This window comes from Gopherus evgoodei, chromosome 9, assembly GCF_007399415.2.
Source record: "Gopherus evgoodei ecotype Sinaloan lineage chromosome 9, rGopEvg1_v1.p, whole genome shotgun sequence".
In the NCBI taxonomy this organism is placed as follows: domain Eukaryota; kingdom Metazoa; phylum Chordata; order Testudines; family Testudinidae; genus Gopherus; species Gopherus evgoodei.
The window spans coordinates 5011609-5032235 of record NC_044330.1 but is presented as its reverse complement, the minus strand read 5'-3'; the positions used below and the strand labels follow the sequence as shown (position 1 = coordinate 5032235).

The window sequence follows — 20627 nt, the reverse complement described above, 5'->3', positions numbered from 1 at the left end:
CCTTGAAATCTGAAAAGCTTCTGACAGTTTATGCCTGTCTAAGAAATTGGGTTAGGTCAGTATAATGCTTAGCAATTTCTTCTCCCTGTGCTTCTGGGTACAGGAAGATAGATAGAGTGGTAATGCTGCTAATCCAGATATGGAAAAAACATCGCCCGCACCTAATCACTATGATTAGGATTAATGGCAAAGACACTCAAGCTAAGATTCTGCCTTAATCCCAAGGAGAGTTAGTTTCGATCAATGCAAGAGCTGGCGTGAAAGTCATTATTTTAAGTAAAAAAAACAGATTGTCCATATCTGTTGTTGGGATCTGAGGCTGATTCTGTCATATGCATGAGTCACTCATAAATGCTCCCAAAGCCTTGTAATATGCTCAAGGAAGGAAAACAAACATCAGAGGAGTTGTGAGCTGCTGATAACCTTTTCTTAGAAAAGATACAGACTGCTGAGTATCACTGACTCCAGTCAGGCCAGTTTCCCCTATAAGTTCATAGCTCTTCAGTCAGAAGGAACCATTTAAAATAGTGATTTCTCATTGGTGGTGTGGTGGCACCTATCAGTTGTCACAGGCTGGTGTGCAGGGTGGCTGTTGACTGTGAATGGACCGCAGAGCATGGAATTTGCCACAGATGGATGTTAATTGCTTTCTCTCTATTTCAAAAAATGTCTGTTTTTTCCTGTCATGGTATCTTTAAAATGCTCATAGTTGGCCCAGTTTTTATGACTGTTTCCTGTTGCCAGTTCTATTGGTTTAATTAGTTTACATTGTTCTGTTTGATCCTTTGCGTGCAGTGTCTTGGGCGGGCTGTAGCCCTCTGCTCATACAAACAGATGCCGTTACCGTATAAGTGATTCACAACAACTTGGGAGCCAGAACTAGAAGCTGGTTGTTCCTAAAATGCGTGATCCTGCCATTCGATCTAATATGCATTTCCTAAACTAGCAGTAGTACCATGTCCTTTATCGTCTCTGTGAGTTAGCTGCTAGAGGGCAACATCACTCACTCGTTGCAAGCCAGAATGAGAGCAAGAGATTGTTGTAGACATAGAGATGCCTGACGTAAAAAATGTGGTTCCTTCCTAAATTTGTCTCCATACACCAGGAAGTTGTATCCACCTCTAGCTTGATTTTGTATATAAAACTCTGTAGAAAACATTAACATTTATACTGTTTATTTATGAAATTGCATTTGGGTGTGAAATTTCAAATTTCAGCTTCATGTTATTTTCAAAAAGGTCAGTGGTGTTAGTCTCTGAATCATCAGTTCGTGAAATGTAGGGATGGAATGGATGAGAAGTCATCAAATTCAGCCCCCTGCACTGAGCAGGACCAAGTAACCCTATAGCAGGGGTCGGCAATCTTTCAGAAGTGGTGTGCCGAGTCTTCATTTATTCACTCCAAATTTAAGGTTTTGCGTGCCAGTCATACATAGTAACGTTTTTAGAAGGTCTCTTTCTATAAGTCTATAATATATCACTAAACTATTGTTGTATGTAAAGTAAACAAGGTTTTAAAAATGTTTAAGAAGCTTGCAGAGCCCCCCCGGACTGGTGGCCAGGACCTGGGCAGCGTGAGTGCCACTGAAAATCAGCTTGCATGCCGCCTTCAGCATATGTGCCATAGGTTGCCTACCCCTGCCCTAGACCATCCCTGACAGGTGTTTGTCCTGTTCTGAAAAGACTCCAGTAACAGAGATTCTACAAGCTCCCTTGGGAGCCTATTCTAGAACTTAACTACCCTTAGAATTAAAAAGTTTTCCCTAATAACTAACCTAAATCTCCCTTGCTGCAGATTAAGCCCATTACTTCTCTCTGTCTGGTGGAGGCAGGAGAGGAACAATCGATTGTTGTACACTTTATAACAGCCCTTAACATATCTGAAGACTGTTTACGTAAGTTAGTGTCTAGGTGTTTGAAATAAGCAGGCGGTTATAGGAAGTGGAAGGCCTCCTACCACTATGTCAGGGCTTTGACAATAGCCTAGATCAATAATAGTCACAAGCCATTAGCATTTCATAGGGTTCAGGGGGCACATGAGAAATGAGGTCTCAGGATAGTTAAGTCTTCCATCCTTCCTGTCACTTTTGTTTCCAATCCTATCAGGTTTTAGGAGAGGTGGAAGAGCAGGGAAAGGCACTGCTGGAGAAGAGGGGGAGATGAAATTAGGGAAGTTGTCAGTGAGAACTTCCCATACAGACCTGGGGCATGTTGGTGCTGCAGCCTGAGCGGGGTGTTATGTCATCACTGCTTGGTCTAGTGGAATGGACACTGGGGTGTGCTTGAGATGTTCAGTACCTGGCCCGGCTCCAGACTTCCTGTGTATCAGAGTTTATGGCCAAAAGGGACCACCAGATCTTCTAGTCTGACCTCCTGTATATCACAGGCCTTGGGCAAATCACATAATCTTCCCCGGGCCTCAGTTTCCCATTTGTAAAATTGGAATAATTCTTCTGTACCTCTCAGCAGTGTTAAGGATAAAATGCATCCATGATTGTGCAGCATTCAGAGACCATAACAATGGGAGGGGGCACAGAACTCTGTAGATAGATGGATAATACCTGTTCTGTGAATAAATGGCTTTCTGTCTCCAGATGGGGCTGTGAATCCAGAATTGTTCACTGTTTTCACCCTCCCCACGCAAATAAATCTGTTGAGCGCGCTGCCTTTGAGCTAGACAAACATTAGTGGAGCCGTCTGCAATTCCGCCTCTAATGGAAATAGTCAGTTTAGATTTAATAATGCCATTTATCTCAAGGTAATAAAATATCAGCTGACTCGGTGTAACTATTTTGTTTAATGTCAATTAAAAGCCCCACATACTTCACATAGTAGGTGAAATTTAATAGAAGTTCAGTTAAGCATTTATTGCTTATTTAATTTAAAATTAAGTTGATCCCCACAGTCTCTAACAGCCACTGTGTATTCAGTTAACATTCGGTAAATGACATTGTTAGCTCTAAATCACATGCAGTCAGATCTTGTTTATCCCCATCAGTTTGTAAGCTCCCAATTTGTTTTCCAGCAATGGAATTATCTCCCACCTCCCCTCCACTTGCTGCAACAACTATTTTTCCAGGTGAGGACAGAATGGGGGGGGTGAGGGAGACATTTGAAGTCTGTTGCTGTTTCCTGGAGTGATCACAATGGGTGTGGCTGAGTAATTGGAAAGGTGCTCCCTTTTTCATGGGTGCAGTGGCTCGCTTTGCAGTTTGGTTTGCCTAGTTCATGGGCAAAGGGAGAAATGTTGGAAACACTCATATATATCCATTGGAAGACTTTATTAATAGATGTGGCATAGAATGAAACGGTGTCGGCACGAACTGCACAGTTAGGAGGCAGCTAGAAATGTCAGAATACTGTGATCACTCCTAGGAGAGAAAGAGAGTGGCGCTTATCACGCCACCATGGGACTGTGGTCTTACCATGGGTTTTCTCAGTATCTTGTTAATACTTAGGATAGGCTGAAAAATACCCCAGTACTAAGGCTGGTCAAAAATGCAAATCAAGTTTTTGATTAAGTGGAAATTTACAAAGGAAAGCATCTTTCAGTGGGGAAATGTGAACTCTTTGTCAAAACTAGAAAAGTTTCCAGCTGAAAAACAGATCCAAAAATTTGCTATCAGATTTAATCTCTTTGTTGCACAATACCTTTATTTACCCACACAGTGGATAGTATGTATTATTTGATGCTTATAAGCACATGGCATTTTATTTTGCATGCCGTACACTTTATAAGGATGACAGCAATGCAAGTGTGCTCTCTTGCCGATGGACTTTCACTCCGGCCTAGCAGATACCATTCAGCTCCCATGGCCCTTCAGTCATGGACACATCTAGTGAGAGCTATTGAGTGGGACCAATTAGCTCCTAATCTGATGGTGATTATATTGATGTCGGGTCCTGCTCTGTGGGATTTGGGCTGTATGCTCACCATTTTATTTGATGATGGTGACCAGCCAGTTATCCGATGGTAATCCGTTCACTTACAGAAAATGACTGCATCAGCATCTTTTGGAGGTGTTTCTAAGGTACCCACTGCTATGGTAGCTGCCATGGACATGGGTGAGGAGGAAGTGGTATACGTTGGGGTAGAAAAGAGGAGGGGGAAAATTGCTTGGGGCCGTCATCACTTCTCTTTGAAGTCACCATGTTGAGCTGAAGAGCAGGACATCTGTTATGAGGGGATGAGAGAATGTAGTGAAAAGAATGGCTGAAAATCAGACCTGGCTATGAGTCTTAGGAGGCAGCCATGTAGTTAGACTGGGGAACTCGACACTCGAGTTGGTTTCATGGAGAGCAGAGGTTGTCTGTGATGCGTTGCATTGCGGTGAAGGAGAGTCTGTGCTTGGGATACAGAGAGACTAATCTGCACCACTCAGGAGAAATGTATTGTGGTGTTTGGCTGTGTGACATGGTGGTGGTAACATAAGCACTCTAGCTAATCTCACACACAACTCTGAGGTAAACAACATTATTATGGCTGCAAAGTCAAGCTCTCAGAAGTTAGCAAATGCCAGAATTAAGGTTGCGCATACAACCTAAGTCTGTCTCCATAGTGCATATGCATTATGTTACGGTATTTAATTAGACTCTCAGACTCATAGACTTTAGGACTGGAAGGGACCTCGAGAGGTCATCGAGTCCAGTCCCCTGCCCTCATGGCAGGACCAAATACTGTCTAGACCATCCCTAATAGACATTTATCTAACTTACTCTTAAATATCTCCAGAGATGGAGATTCCACAACTTCCCTAGGCAATCTATTCCAGTGTTTAACTACCCTGACAGTTAGGAACTTTTTCCTAATGTCCAACCTAAATCTCCCTTGCTGCAGTTTAAGCCCATTGCTTCTTGTTCTATCATTGGAGGCTAAGGTGAACAAGTTTTCTCCCTCCTCCTGATGACACCCTTTTAGATACCTGAAAACTGCTATCATGTCCCCTCTCAGTCTTCTCTTTTCCAAACTAAACAAACCCAATTCCTTCAGCCTTCCTTCATAGGTCATGTTCTGAAGACCTTTAATCATTCTTGTTCCTCTTCTCTGGACCCTCTCCAATTTCTCCACATCTTTCTTGAAATGCGGTGCCCAGAACTGGACACAATACTCCAGTTGAGGCCTAACCAGCGCAGAGTAAAGTGGAAGAATGACTTCTCGTGTCTTGTTTACAACACACCTGTTAATGCATCCCAGAATCACATTTGCTTTTTTTGCAACAGTATCACACTGTTGACTCATATTAAGCTTGTGGTCCACTATGACCCCTAGATCTCTTTCTGCCATACTCCTTCCTAGACAGTCTCTTCCCATTCTGTATGTGTGAAACTGATTGTTCCTTCCTAAGTGGAGCACTTTGCATTTATCTTTATTGAACTTCATCCTGTTTACCTCAGACCATTTCTCCAATTTGTCCAGATCATTTTGAATTTTGACCCTGTCCTCCAAAGCAGTTGCAATCCCTCCCAGTTTGGTATCGTCCACAAACTTAATAAGCGTACTTTCTATGCCAACATCTAAATCGTTGATGAAGATATTGAACAGAACCGGTCCCAAAACAGACCCCTGCAGAACCCCACTTGTTATACCTTTCCAGCAGGATTGGGAGCCATTAATAACTACTCTCTGAGTACGGTTATACAGCCAGTTATACACCCACCTTATAGTAGCCCCATCTAATTTGTACTTTCCTAGTTTATCTATAAGAATATCATGCGAGACCGTATCAAATGCCTTACTAAAGTCTAGGTATATCACATCCACCACTTTTCCCTTATCCACAAGGCTTGTTATCCTATCAAAGAACGCTATCAGATTAGTTTGACACGATTTGTTCTTTACAAATCCATGCTGGCTATTCCCTATCACCTTACCACCTTCCAAGTGTTTGCAGATGATTTCTTTAATTATCTGCTCTATTATCTTCCCTGGCACAGAAGTTAAACTAACTGGTCTGTAGTTTCCTGGGTTGTTTTTATTTCCCTTTTTATAGATGGGCACTATATTTGCCCCCTTCCAGTCTTCTGGAATCTCCCCCGTCTCCCATGATTTCCCAAAGATAATAGCTAGAGGCTCAGATACCTCCTCTATTAACTCCTTGAGTATTCTAGGATGCATTTCATCAGGCCCTGGTGACTTGCAGGCATCTAACTTTTCTAAGTGATTTTTTACTTGCTCTTTTTTTATTTTATCTTCTAAACCTACCCTCTTCCCGTAAGCATTCACTATATTAGACATTCCTTCAGACTTCTCAGTGAAGACCGAAACAAAGAAGTCATTAAGCATCTCTGCCATTTCCAAGTCTCCCGTTACTGTTTCCCCCTCCTCACTGAGCAGTGGGCCTACCCTGTCCTTGGTCTTCCTCTTGCTTCTAATGTATTGATAAAAAGTCTTCTTGTTTCCCTTTATTCCCATAGCTAGTTTGAGCTCATTTTGTGCCTTTGCCTTTCTAATCTTGCCTCTGCATTCCTGTGTTATTTGCCTATATTCGTCCTTTGTAATCTGACCTAGTTTCCATTTTTTATATGACACCTTTTTATTTTGTAGGTCACGCAAGATCTCGTGGTTAAGCCAAGGTGGTCTTTTGCCGCATTTTCTATCTTTCTTAACCATCGGAATAGCTTGCTTTTGGGCCCTTAATAGCGTCCCTTTGAAAAACTGCCAACTCTCCTCAGTTGTTTTTCCCCTCAGTCTTGATTCCCATGGGACCTTACCTATCAGCTCTCTGAGCTTACCAAAATCTACCTTCCTGAAATCCATTGTCTCTATTTTGCTGTACTCCCTTCTACCCTTCCTTAGAATTGCAAACTCTATGATTTCATGATCACTTTCACCCATACAGTTTTTTTTCCACAGTGTGCCGCATGGGTGGTATTCACTTAATGAGCAGTTATTCAATGTTTTTGTTTTCTACTCATTGTTCAGTGTGTGGTCCAAGGCCTTATTTACGGTACACTGTTCAAACCTTGCTGTGAAAACAGAATTATTAATTTCCTCGTGCTTTTCTGTGGTGTTCGTTGCTAGTGTGTGACTGCTTCACAACGATACATGGATTTATTTTTCACAAAACTCTCGTGAAATGAGGGGGTGGAGCTTCCTCATTGTACATGTCAGAAACCGAGAGAAAGAGATGAAGGTCGGAAGTATCCACTACTTAGGTTGTCCAATTTTAGAGTCTTAGGACTCTTAGGAGTCTGAGAATGTTTTGCCTTAGAGAGCGCTTTGTGCTCAGAGCTCGCTGTGGGTGCTCACCATCTCTGCAGATCCCTCCGGATCTCAAGTAAAACACCAAGAAAATGAGGGACACTGAGTTAGTGGCCACCTGCAAAAAGCTTTGTTTAAGCAGCTAGATTAAGGCAGTTGAGCTCCTAGTTATGAGGCCACCCTCTCTTTCTGCATTCGTTCCCCCATTCCACCCCCCGGACTCCATGTTCCTAAGGGTGATTCATTCTGTCTCTCCCCTCCCACCTGACCTTCTCCCAGTTCTGTCTCTTTCTCATCCCTTGCTGCTTGTCCCCAGTCCCATTCTCCTCACATAGCCCATCCTGGTCTCCAGCCCTCTGGCTTCTCGTCCCACTCTTTCCACCAGATTTACCATCCCATCCCAATTCCCCTCACTCCTAGTCTCAGTTTCTTCCTTCCCAGCTCCTCATCTGGGCTCCAGTCACCCATCTCCAGCTCACATTTCTTGTCCCAACCGACTCCCAATTCCCAGTCCCAATCTCCATCCCTGGGCTCCTCATCCAGGCAGAATCGGCCCCTCCCTCCTTCCATCCCCTTGTCCCATACTTGTTCCCAGACAGTCCCAGTCTGGCCAGTGTAAATGGAGTCTTTGGGGGATTTAGCTGCTGAAGTCTAAGCAGTCTTTACCGAGTATGTGCAAACTGTGATTTTTTTTATTATCTTATTATCTTATCTCTTGGACAAATTTGGGCAGATTTTTATGACACAAAGACCACCTCAGCAGATTTTCAAGTTCTTTCTCAAAAGGCACTAGAGCTTCTCAAAGAAAAGGCTGCCTTCAGTTTTTAACATGGGCAAAACAATGTATTTTTTCCTAGTTGCCATCTTTGAAATGGCTAAACTGTTGTGTCTGAATTTTTTTTTTTTAAATTCAGCCTGAGGCAGACACCTGGCATGCAAACTTTCAGCCCCAAGGGTTCCAGTTTGGCAAAGTTGAAGGAACTGAATATAAGTCTGATAATAGGAAGTGTCAGCCAACATTATAATAGGTGGTGCTCCAGCCCTGTCTACAATATGATGCCCAGCAGTCACTATGAGACGGATGAAGGTTACGGCTCAGTTTCAAATTCCAGAGTAACATCACTTGGCCTGAGATAAGCAGGCAGAAGACATTAAATCCTGAACATTCTCTGAGGAACAGTGTGCTAGGTAAATACATGGTTTTCTGTATCTACCTCTGATGGGTAACTGATGTCTCTGGGGAAATATTGGATATATTGTATCTACCTCTGTAGGTCTATCGTATCTACCATCTACCTCAGATGGATACCTGATAGCCGTGACTTCACTTTAACAGTGAAGTATGTCCTTGGGATGCTGTTGAAATGAATTGATCCTATAAACAGGATGTGTTGGTGCGGGTGTCAGCAGTCAGGTCTGTAAACTGATTTCTCTCACCAGAATTTTATAAGCTCATTAGCATGGTGCATGGCTGACCAGTATCACTTTGCCTCTAGGCAAAGTGATACTGTTCCAGTGAAAGCCACAGGCTTGGCTTTTCAAAGGAACTGAAGGGGTTTAGGTACCCAGCTCTCATTGACTTCTGATGGGATTTGGGTTTTTAACATCCTTAGGCTTCTTTGAAAATTCCAGCAGCCCCGGTGGGGAGAAGAGCGATACGGTCGTCACATCAGTTGCACGTTGCTGTGCAAAACGAGAGGGAAGCTATGACTGCAATGACCACTTGTTCCGTTCGTGTCTTTACCGTTCATCTCCTCATCCTGCCTCACCTGTTTGTTGGTTTATCTGCCTTGTCGTAATCCTCAACTAGGAACAGCCTGGGGTAGGAACTGTCGTCATTTTACTTGTGCACACAGCACCTCGCATTGCGAGAGCCTTGATCTCTGACTGGGAGCCTCTGGAAACCGCAGCCGTCTAAATAATCAGAATAATCCTGTAAGTGAGTTTCCCTCTGTCATTGTAGCAGCTGCACCTTAACTGGGATTATGAAGGTTGGGAGGTGGGCAGCAAAGCTGGGTAGGGGTCTGGGGGATATTTACATATGATGAAAAATTTTAAGAACTAGGGGAAGGATGGTGGAGACTCTTTCAGCTCATCAGCTGGTATAATTCCTCACTCCCCACAGGCTGTTTTCCCATGCACAGCCCTGCTCCAATTACCAGAGTAGTTTTGGCTTCCTCTCAGCCAACGGTTCTCCATTACTTCCATTACGCAGGCGGCTTTGCACAAGAGAGCAGTCTGACTTTGTGACCCCCACGCTGCAGCTTTCTCAGTGAGGTTTCATTCCAGCGGCGGCCCACAGAGCACAGTTGAGAAACCACTGCCTAGAAACATCAGGTCTTGTCCACTTCTGGAGGCAGGATACGGGACTGAGAGGAGGGGCACGGACCCACCGTGTGGCAGATCCTAAATTCAGCCCTGTGAGTCCAGCTAAAGTCAGTGAGACTACTCCTGTGCTTAAAGGTGAGCATGTGCGTAAGTGCTTTGTTGAACTGGGGCCTTAATTCCTCCGTTATTCCAAGAGGGGGGAAGGAGAGATTCAAAGGAAGACAGCAGGACATCCCAATGGGTTTTTTCTTTTAAACAAGTGCTCTAGTGCTCAAAACATCAGCAGCTCTCCAATAATAAATAAGCATTGGCACATAAGGGAGACAATCCTACTGCTAAGTAAATAGATTAATGTTTCAGGCATATTAGAAACAACAATTAGTAGAAGAGAAAAAGTCCTTCAGAAGGTAGGGAAAATACCTTGAGTGTGGCCTTCAGTTAGCAACAGAACAAATGCAAAGCTCTCGGGGTGGAAGGCCCGTTCAGATGCGTTTCTCAGCATGAGAGAATCAGAAATGTTGCCCAAGCAGCGGATGATTTTCAGTCTATGGAAACAGGCATTTGTCTCTCCAGACCTCCCCTCTGCTCAAGGCTTTAGCAGAGTCTGTGTGTAGGGATGTCATCTTGCGAAGCATCTGTGTTCCTTAGCAGATTGCATGGCTTAAATCTGGTATGGTACTGTGTTGTGTGGGAGAATGAGAGCTGTGAACCTGGGGGAGGAGAGGTACCCCAATGCAGCAGGAAGCCAGTGGAGAAGCTTTTAGAGTTTGTTTCATAGATGCATAGATTTGAAGGCCAGAAGGGACCATTAGGTCATCTAGTCTGACTTGTGTAATGCCACGTGTCCTGGAGCATATTGGTTTGTAGGCCAGTCCTTGTATAAAGCAAGTCCCCCCCCACCCTCCCACTCACATGCATGTACCCTTCCGTTAGCAGTTTCTAGCACTACTGTCTCTTAGTTCTGTCTGATGATTTGCAGTAGATGGGCTGGGTTTGTACTGGTCTATCGATTAATCCATGGTTTACATTGTGAGTGAGGAGAGTCAGGAGAGCAATGTGGTAATGCCCAGTGGCTAGTTAGGATCAGGCCCAGTTGAATTGGGTGCTGTTAAAACACAGACCAAGACATGGTCCTTGCTCCAATCATTTTGTTCTACTCAGACCGTAAACGCCTGTGACTCATGGCGGGCACAGTAGCAGGGCCTTCTGGGGCCTTCATAAATGTCTCCACTAGTTGTGTAGCTGTTAAACAGTACTTGAACTGCCTGCACATACTTACACGTGACGTTTCCTGGCATAAATCATCTGTTTGATCCAGCGCTATTGTGTGCTACGTGGATACCAGCCCACTTCAGCTGCTCTGTCTATTTTACTTGAAGGTAAATTGCCATAAGGCAAGAAATATATATATATATTTTGTAGACTTCTGAGGATGTCTTGTCTTAGATCATCTGGTTTGTACCTGTTTAAGTGTTGTTACGTTCAAGGTTAAGTGAAAGCCATTTGGAATGCCTGAAGAGTCCTCCAAACAGAGAATGGAGTTTATATAGTGATGCCTATGGGATAGGTGGAGGAGTAGATAGAAGTGAGGGATGAAAGATGGGAAAGAAAAATATTAGTCTGGCTATCCAGATAGACTTCTTAAGTTAGGAGATCTTCCCAAGGAAGGTGGTGAGAAGCTGCATTACTTGGGACATTTGAACTTAGACTGTACAAAGTTCTGAGAAGTACATTATATTGAATTACCTTAGTTCTGTTATTCATCTCCTATTTCTCTGTGGGGAAATTGAGGCATATAAGGAGGTGAAGTGATTTAAAGCAGGTCGGTGGGAGAACTCGGACTTCCTAAAACCCAATCCGCCATTCTCTCCACTGGCCCATACTGCTTCTCTGTCTGTCTTGCTGGATTTTTAGTCACAGGGATGAGGCTCGCTTTATGTGCAAAGGAAGGACGTTCGTGAGAAATGGCGTTAACTTGGTGCAAAGACAGAGCTGTCCAAAAGCCATGCAAATATTCGACCAAGGACCTTCAGCTTGTCCTGTGTTAGCTCTAGCATTGGCCTCCGCTTTCCTGCTGGAGTCCCAGTGGACAGAGCCTGGCTGGCAGTGCTGCTGGAGCAGGGTACCATGAAGGAGAGAGTGAACAGTTGGAGAAAGGAGGACACTTGCGGCAAAGATAAACTCCACTGTTATGGCTAACATAAGCTAAAAGGTGTGTAAAAGCTGGGGGCTGTATGCCGTACTGTCTTAATCAATGTCAGCTGGCTTGCAAAATGCAGCAATGGAGACTACTGCCTCTGTGGATGGGGAGAGCAAAGGAACTGTGGAGACAAACTTTGCATGTGGGTTCAAATCCTTGTCCAGCATTCATAGCTACAAACAAGTGTGGTTTCTTCCTGCAGATGCTTGGCACTATCACAAACTCCCCATGAAATTAAGTATAATTGCACTTTGGTAAAGAAATGCCCAGGACTCAAATAACACCTGTTTGTATCACACATCAGAGTTGTGGTGCGTTAGCACGGCGGCACATGCAAAGCTTGCATAGTATCTGCCTATGTGTTATATGGCTCTAAGCCAATGTGATTTGTCCCTTGTTATAATCTACACTGCAGTCAAACCTTGATCGCATTGAAATCAATGACAAAACTCTCTTAAGCTTCAGTAGGACCAGCACACCTCCCCCTGCACATCTGGCCTTTGCACATTGCCTGGCCTTCCCAGCCTCAGATATTTCCTCTTCCTTGTGCTCGTTTGTTGTAGCCTCATGTTAATGTTTAACCTGGAAAAAACAATGCCAAGGCTTAATGGCAAGGTACGTAATGTGTGGGATGAAGCAGGTTATACAGGCAATTGTAGGTGAGAGACCAGCCGTTCTGGAGTCTTGAGGCTGCCTATAACATCAGGCTGTGTTCTCAGTAGTTTAACCTTCCAAGGGTAAACAGATGCTCCATCAGGCAGTTTAATGTGTGTGTCCAACTCCCAAGAAGCAGCAGTGACTTGCTCCTGAGAAGAGCAGCAATAATAATTTCCCATAGGTGAGGTGTTTTGCGATCTTAGCCATAAAGATCACACAGTATTTCATAAGGGTAAGTGTTCACCTTATAGCTGCTTTGGCCAAAATATGCCCTTCTCTAGGTGCTACGGTAATACACATCATGATGTGCCGCATACTGTCCTCCTCCCTAAATGTGGTGGCACTTTTTCAGCGGTATTGTAGACATAAAGATTTCAATGTGTCTTGAGATCTTTGAGATGAAAAGTGCTAGAGAGAGAGAGAGAGAGAGAGAGAGAGAGAGAGAGAGATTAAAAAATACTACCGTTTGATTGAAAACTTGTGACTGAAGAGTTCCAGCTGCCCCAGGACTCCACATATCTCTTTCCAATCCTGCTTTGAGTTAACAAACACAACAATAAAAAGGAAACAAACATGAATTACGTTAGTTCTTGGAGTGGGTGTTTTTTTTTTGTTTCATCTTCATAAAAAAAACTATGGGAAACCAAATGGCAAAGTAACAGCATCAAAATATGCAGCAGACACAGGTGTTTGAAGCTGGTTTTACTTTTGTTTCTGTATTTATAGGACACTCAGGGTCGACGTGGTCTCTTATGGGCTGCTATAGCATGACAGAGGGCCTGATTTCTGATCTCATGCCTGTTGGCCCAAAGTCCTTGCCGTCTGGGGTAGACAGTCTATGGTTAGAGACAGAGCTGGCTGAAAAATGGAAAACATTTTCCCAGAAGATCTTGCTAACTTTTTCCTCTCTTTTCCTGGAAATTTTAGGGAAAAAAATCAAGTAGCTTTTAGATAGAAATCATAACCAAAGCATACCACCACCAGGATGGGGAAGGTCTACATGTTCATACCACCACTGCCTCCTATCCCTGCTTTATTCCTCTTAAAACCATAGAATCATAGCACTGGAAGGGACCTCAGGAGGTCGTCTAGTCCAGTCCCCTGCACTCAAGGCAGGACTAAGTATTATCTAGACCATTGCTGACAGGTGTTTGTCTAACCTGCTCTTAAAAATCCCCAGTGATGGAGATTCCACAAGCTCCCTGGGCAATTTATGCCAGCGCTTAACCACCTTGACAGTTGAGAAGTTTTTCCTAACATCCAACCTAAACCTCCCTTGCTGCAATTTAAGCCCATTGTTCTTGGTAAACTTCAGCCACCCACAGCGGGAGAAAGGAATCTAGATGGTTCACTATGGAGATTTGATGCCATCCTGTGTAGCATAACTGTAGAAGCTGCTGCTGGACCTGGAGCTGTTTCATTAAGATTTGACATCCTGTGTAGCATAACTGTAGAAGCTGCTGCTGGACCTGGAGCTGTTTCATTAAGTCTTTGAAGGACTATCCAGCTGTTTTAGTCATTCACTTTTATTTCTCAAATAGAGCAGAGGTGCTTACCTGTCTCTGCTAGCCTGGGTTGTTTACTCAGTCTTTATTGCTGTCCTGTTGCTTAGAGAGAGTTATAATTATGACTCTGCTGAGTAGAGGGGGTGTTGGAAGTAGGCTGGGTCTGGATTTCTAAAACATCAAGGACTTTGCTAGGTCTTTACTTAGATCCATATCAGTTTCGATTCAATATGAATCATCATAAAGGATCCCAGTGTGCTTTCCTGACGCATCCATTCAATTAGGTTGCAGGCTCCTAGTGGCAGAGATCTTGTCTGTTTTATCTCCATAAAGCACTGGCACACCTTTGGAGCTTGATAGATAAGTCTTGCAGCACCCTTCTGCGGTAGCTGGTGGTATCCTTATTTTACAGCTGGATGAACTGAGCACAAAAAGATTAAGTGACTTGCCCAGGGTTGTACAGTGGGTCAGTTGCAGGATCAGGAATAGAGCCCAGGAGTCGTACCTTCCTGGGTTCAAGTCTGAGCTGATTTGGGCTGGGTTAAAACAGGAGTGAGTTAGTGACCCCAGTGTAATGGCACCTTTTCAATGGAAGGTCAAATAGCCACCCATTCTGAAGGTTGAGAGGGGTCTGGCTATCTTATGGGGCTTATATAGCCCCCGCTCCCATCAAGTTTGAGAGCCTGATGGTCTTTAATGTATTTATCCCCACCGCAGCTCTGGGACGTAGGGTAGAGCTGTACCTTCCCACATTGTACGGCACAGGGGGAAGTTGAGGAACAGAGGAAGAGAGAAACTGTGATTTGGCCAAGGTCACACAAGAAATCTTGTGGAGCTGAGAACTGATCCCAGGTCTCCCAAGTCCCAGCCAGGCATGCTAACATGGTGTAATTTCTCCATGTGTGCACAGCATGTGCATCTTATTCACCATGTGCTTTCTGTTGCCGTCTGCCTCCGCTGCTTTTAGTCTGCACTCATTTAATTTGACCGAGAAGCTTGCATTAGAAGCCATTCATTTCCCTGGCAACTGTGCTTGATGATCAGAAGCTATTCTTAGCATGAAGGACAGGTACAGATTTGTTTGCCTTGGCTGCAGAAACACAACCTGTAGTAGGTCTTTGATAATAAGAAGTAAATGTTAACTTGCTTTACCACTAATTACAGGACAAAAGCATAGGTGGCCTTATCCAAAATAATTATCCTCTTGAGTGAATGGAAGAAAATGGCACTAGCTACCAATCAGTTTCCAAACTCCTAGATTTCTACCTCTGCAGTTTTCCTCTGACTCCTGCTCGGTGGCTGTGCTAATTAATGTTAAAAGTTGTGTCTGAGAAATTGGTGCATTTCCAAGTGTATGTGAAGTGCTAGGAGGGTGTTTGTTCCCATGGTGGTCGTGATTTTTGAGTTTAGCACAAATAGCCCTCGCTAATAGTACTAGCTGAAAATTTCCCATCAAAGTTTTTCAGTGGAAAATGGCTATTTTTTGACAAAACAAACACTTTTGCAAAAAAAAGTCCAGATTCATTGAAAATTTTATGAATGGACAAGATTTTTGGCCACAATCTAGAAATTTCAACGAAAGTGGGGGAAAAAAATTGTCAATATTTTTAGTCAATAAAACAAATATTATTTCCAAACTACCTTTACTCTCTAATTAATGATGAAATGTGAATACAGCAGCTGGGATTCCGAGAGTTTGGGTTCTGTCAGCAGTTGGTTTCAGGTATGTGTTAGCCTTGATTCACACGCCCAGTGCCTAGTGATGTGATGGAAAGGTCTTCATTCCCCACTCTCTGTTTGCCTGCAGTTGTAAAGTGCCTATGTCAGTGGTATCTGCGTGCCGTTGGACAGTTGAATAGGAGCACTTGCTTTTATGTGCCTAAAGCTTTGGGTAACAGTGTTTTTATCGTACACGGAGGTTTTTGTTTCAATCGACTCCAAATCAAGAGCTTGGAGTGGATTTTGAACCAAATGCTCCTTATCCTATCCCTGATCCCTTAAGTCATCCAGTCTCCTAACAGGATGATTTTATCAAATATCAGAGCTTTGTCTTACTTGAGAGCTTTAGAAAACTAAAGAGGCACGGACAAATTTCCATGAGGGCTCTCCTCTGAAATGCAGACATTGGTTGCCTGTTAGAGTTTGAGCAGGTAGTGCTTGTTTGCTTCCTTGATGACAAGTTTTTTGACCTCTGTAAAGCATGAATCCTGGGGGGTGGTGTGTGTGTGTGCGCGCGTGCGCGTGAGAGAGAGATAGTTCAGTGGTTTGAGTATGGGCCTGCTAAACCCAAGGTTGTGAGTTCAGCCCTTGAGGGGGTCATTTAGGGAACTGGGGTGAAAATCTGTCAGAGGATTGGTCCTGCTCCGAGCAGGGGGTGGGACTAGATGACCTCCTGAGGGCCCTTCCAACCCTGAGATTCTATTCAACGTTGGTCCTATGGTCAACGTGTAGGTGTGTTACATTTACATGACTGACGTGCTATATAGCCAGCCCTTGCCCAGCTGTTCCCCACAGACCTCTCCTGCTCTCAGTCTAAGAGATAACTGTGATATCTCGTAGGCCTGAGGAAGAGCCCTTTGTGGCTCAAAAGCTTGTCTCTGGTAAGCTGGTCCAATGCAAGATGGTCTCTCACTCACCTTGTCTCTCTCATATCTCAAACGTTAGTACATGCCCATTCTTGACCAGTGCCGACTTGTTAATGGCAACCCTGGTCTTAGCTGTCTCTAGCATTTTCTAGTGCAAGTACCTGGTCTGTGTTCTTTGGACTTTGCGCTGTATGATGCCCTCTAGAGTGAAATTGACAAAGTGTGTTGCCAAACCACTCATGGTAAAATAAAGCGTTTATCTTCCTCCCCAGTTTCTATTGATCACCTTCCTTTCCTTTCTTCTCTGTGTTCTATGTTCCCTTCTCCTATCCTTCCCCCTTTTATCCTCTGTCCTAGACTCCACCTCTGCACTCAGCCACCACCCCAGAGGCCATTTTTTGCATGTCTGTTTTGGAGTGGTATTTGATCTCACTTATGGGCATGTTGCATGCTAGGCCTGGCAGGCTAGTGATCAGCATTCTAGGTAGAGCCTACCAAATGATGGGTCATTGGGCGATCTCCCTCTCCCAAATTTTCTGCAGTTTTCTACTCCAAAAATAAAAATTGGTTTTACAAAGTGGCTTCTTTAAGTGCTGGTGGCTAAATTTGAGTTGGCACGTGCAATATGCTAAGATAGGAGTAGGCGAGGATAGCTGTTAATGAAGCGTTACATGTATGTGACACATGCTTGAATCTGGAAACTGAGATACAAGAGTGATTAAGAGACCTGCCTCCCAGTGAAAGTTTTGGTTCCCTTGGCATGGAATAGAAGTGAGTAACACTTACGTGTCAAGCCAACATGGGGTATTTGTTATTCCATAGCTGAGTACTTGGGTGCAGGAGAGTTGAAGGATTCAGTCTGGCAATCAGCTGGAAGAACAGGACGCGTTAGTGGCCAAGAAAACCCTCACAACTGAAAAATTATCAAATATGTTAGTGAAAACCAAGGACTGAGAGCTACCTGTGCTGCTCTTGGTTGCTTGCAATGGGCTACATATGGTTGGTTTTTTTTTGTTTACGTTCAATGGTGCTTACAGGAAGGAAGAGGTTAGACTGCAAAACTGCTATCTCAACACTGGCAGAACTAGTCTGGATGGCCAAATACCATCATGAATCTCATATTAGTGCTTTGTGGGCAGGGGTGGCTCTAGGCATTTTGTCGCCCCAAGCACAGCAGGCAGGCTGCCTTTGGCGGCTTGCCTGCGGAGGGTCCGCTGGTCCCATGGCCTGCGGGAGGTCTGCCAAAGCCGTGGGACCAGCAGACCCTCCGCAGGCAAGCCGCCGAAGGCAGCCTGCCTGCCGCCCTAGTGGTGCCGGCAAAGCGCCCCCCGCAGCTTGCCACCCCAAGCACACGCTTGGTGTGCTGGGGCCTGGAGCTACCCCTGTTTGTGGGGTGAATCCCCATCATTGTAAAAGCTTGCAAGTGTCCTTCTGATGCTTTCAGGAGTTGAGCATGATGTATAAATTCAAGTTCCCTTTGTATCTCCAGTCTAAGAATCATAGTCCACAGATCAGTATAAAGATATCTAACTGAAAATAATCTGGGTGTATGAAACAGCATAGGAAGATTCTAATGGAATTGGACTCCGGTGAATATAGTCAGTCCTCTGACTGACTGAATTTCATATTGAAACTCTTCTGCTGACAGTGGTCAGTGGAGGACAGGGGATATACAGCAGCACTGTAGTGACAGGACCTATAGATTGGCACAGTCAGAAATGGGAACCACTCTTCTGCATGTCACCCAGAGTAGAAGTATGGGGAAGAATCAACAGCAGGTAATATAGGGGGACAGGAGATGCCTAGAACACTTCAAAAGAGATTAAATCAGAGCTGAGTGGGGTGACCAGATGTCCCGATATTTTATAGGGACAGTCCCGATTTTTGGGTCTTTTTCTTATACAGGCTCCTATTACTCCCCACCCCTGTCCCGATTTTTCACACTTGCTGTCTGATCGCCCTAGAGCTGGGTCTCTAAGACTGTTGAACAGAGGTCAGGGACTCTGCACCGGGCACGTGAGATGTTCAAAGAACCGCCATGCCCGTGATAAACACAAATCAGAAATTGCCGCAGCAAGGCTTGTTCACTCTTGTGAAGGAGAGTTGTGGCAAGTCTCTACATCATTCATGTTGGAATGAGAGGTGTTAAATCATTGGATACTTCTCATCAAGTCTCTGAGCAGGATTCAAAAGGAGGTGCAGAGAGATGCAAAGACCCCCCCTCCTTCACTGCTGGTGTTACTTTAGGAAGCCAAGCGAAATAAATGGTCGTGATCCAGAGGGTGGGTTCTAGTGCCGTATGAATAGTAAGTAATACAAATGCAGTGCAAACCCATCCTACGTGCTGGATAGAATCCAGTTGTCCCGACCAAGGCAGAACTAGGGGGAGGGACTGAGGTTTTAGCAGGAGAGGGGAAAATAATAATTGTAATAATAGTTTCCACTTACTGCGATGTGATAAACTCCAGACAATTAAGCTCCTTTGGTAGATTGATAATGTGTGGAGCTCCCATTAAAGTCTGCAGGGCTAATTCGCTTGCACAAAACATGCCTGGAATCATGCATTCCGAATCTTCCCTCATCCCTTAGTGAAAACCCCACCCCGAACCAGCTGCGAAGACTGGAGCACCAGGGACCTCTGTGTGGCTTAGGCAATGCTGTGTAGCTGATGCATAAAGAGGAGGGTTGTTTTCCTTCTCCCCTCAAACCTGTCACCTCCAGGAGAAGAGTCATTTACTGACTCTTAAGGGAAAGCAATGTGTCATCTGAGAGGTGTCCCTTTACCACTTTGCTGACTGAGGCAGTCTGGCAGGTGACAGTTGCACCGGGCAACGGCCCATTCACAACAAAAGTGCTGAGTTAGAGGGTTAGGAACGTGATCTCTTTCTGTTCTTGCTGCTGCTGTTACATAAGCTTGGCTTTCTCCATTACTAGGATCATTTTGATCTGCAGGGTGATTGCAGCGACCTGGGCCTTTTGTTTTATTTCAGCAATAGGGGTCAGACTGTGACGAAGGGGGAATGCGACCACCTACGAATGCCCACTGCAGACTGGTGTCGAGATGCATTAGATAGGAGTGAACAGGTGGGGGCTGTGCTGGGTTCCTGCTCAACTTGTGCTCTTCTCTGGTGGAGGCAGCTGGCTTCAGCTTCCTTTGTGATCCTAAGATGCATGACTGTCTTGTGGACATTTTTATGTGCACACGTTTCCCTCCATGGGGGCAAAGTCTGAGTCAAGCCCCATATGCTGTCCCTCCTGCTAAACCCAAACTATACCTTTTAATGCAATCCCCCGCCATTCCCAACGTGACGGATGGCATGTTAGACACGTCAGAAGGAAGTCTGCGTTCTTAGACACGGAGCCTGCTTCAGATCCCACTCAGGTCGATGGGAGTTCTTCCATTAACTCCCATGGGCTTTGCATTGGGCCTAGGTCACTTGTTCCTTTTGCTCTGCTCCAGGTATGAGCCAAGCATCAGATCTGCAGTGGAGACACAGAGCAGAAGTGTTTCACGTTACAGGCTAGAGGGCTTTGTCCTTTCCATCTTGCCTTTCTGGAGCTACCTACATGCCGGGTTCTTGCTAGGCTCCAGGGCACATGGAGTTCAAACGCAACCTCCTCCTTCAGCCCAACCTTGTGACTTTCGTCCTTGGCAGTAGCTGACAGCAGATGGGCATTCAGGCAGTGGAGAGAAAGGGCAGATTACAGCACTTTGCTGTTCAGAAGCCATACACATCCCATCTCATGCTCGGTGTGTGTTGTGAAAGAGCGTAATAATCATAGCAGCTATTAGAACTGGTCCAAAATTTTTCATTAAAAAATAAACCCCGATAAGTAGCTTTTTAATGAAAATGGAAGTTTCTGCTGGAAATGCTAAGTTTTCATTACATTTTTCAGGTTTTTGTTAAAGAACTGAAACCCTACAAACATTGGACTTTTTTTGATGGAAAACTCAAAAAATAGTGTTGAAAAATAAATGCTTTAATCAAAAAACAAAAAAAAAAATAACAAACCTCTCTGGAAAACAAAAAAATCTGCCCCGGTTCTATGTCTGTGCTGGCTGGTGTAACCCTTACTTTGCTCGCTCGCATTGTGACCCATCGAAGGAGAGACCTCTGGACTCTATGCTGGTCTCACAGGCCTGAGTCTCTG

The 20627-nt window shown here is 44.5% G+C and overlaps 1 protein-coding gene across 5 annotated transcripts in view; it reads left to right on the top strand.

Annotated features, from left to right (window-relative positions):
* Positions 1–20627, top strand: part of LPP (LIM domain containing preferred translocation partner in lipoma) — a 443377-nt gene that overhangs the window by 7000 nt on the left and 415750 nt on the right. For 3 of the 5 annotated variants that reach the window (XM_030574714.1, XM_030574721.1, XM_030574718.1), the window contains exons 1-2: positions 9041–9135; positions 9416–9663. The exons of 1 other annotated variant lie outside the window; for it this stretch is intronic. The gene's annotated coding sequence lies outside the window, so the exon portion shown is untranslated. Of the gene's footprint in view, positions 1–9040; positions 9136–9415; positions 9664–19543; positions 19560–20627 lie in introns of those variants that run through there. One more of the 5 variants, XM_030574716.1, reaches the window with a different exon arrangement.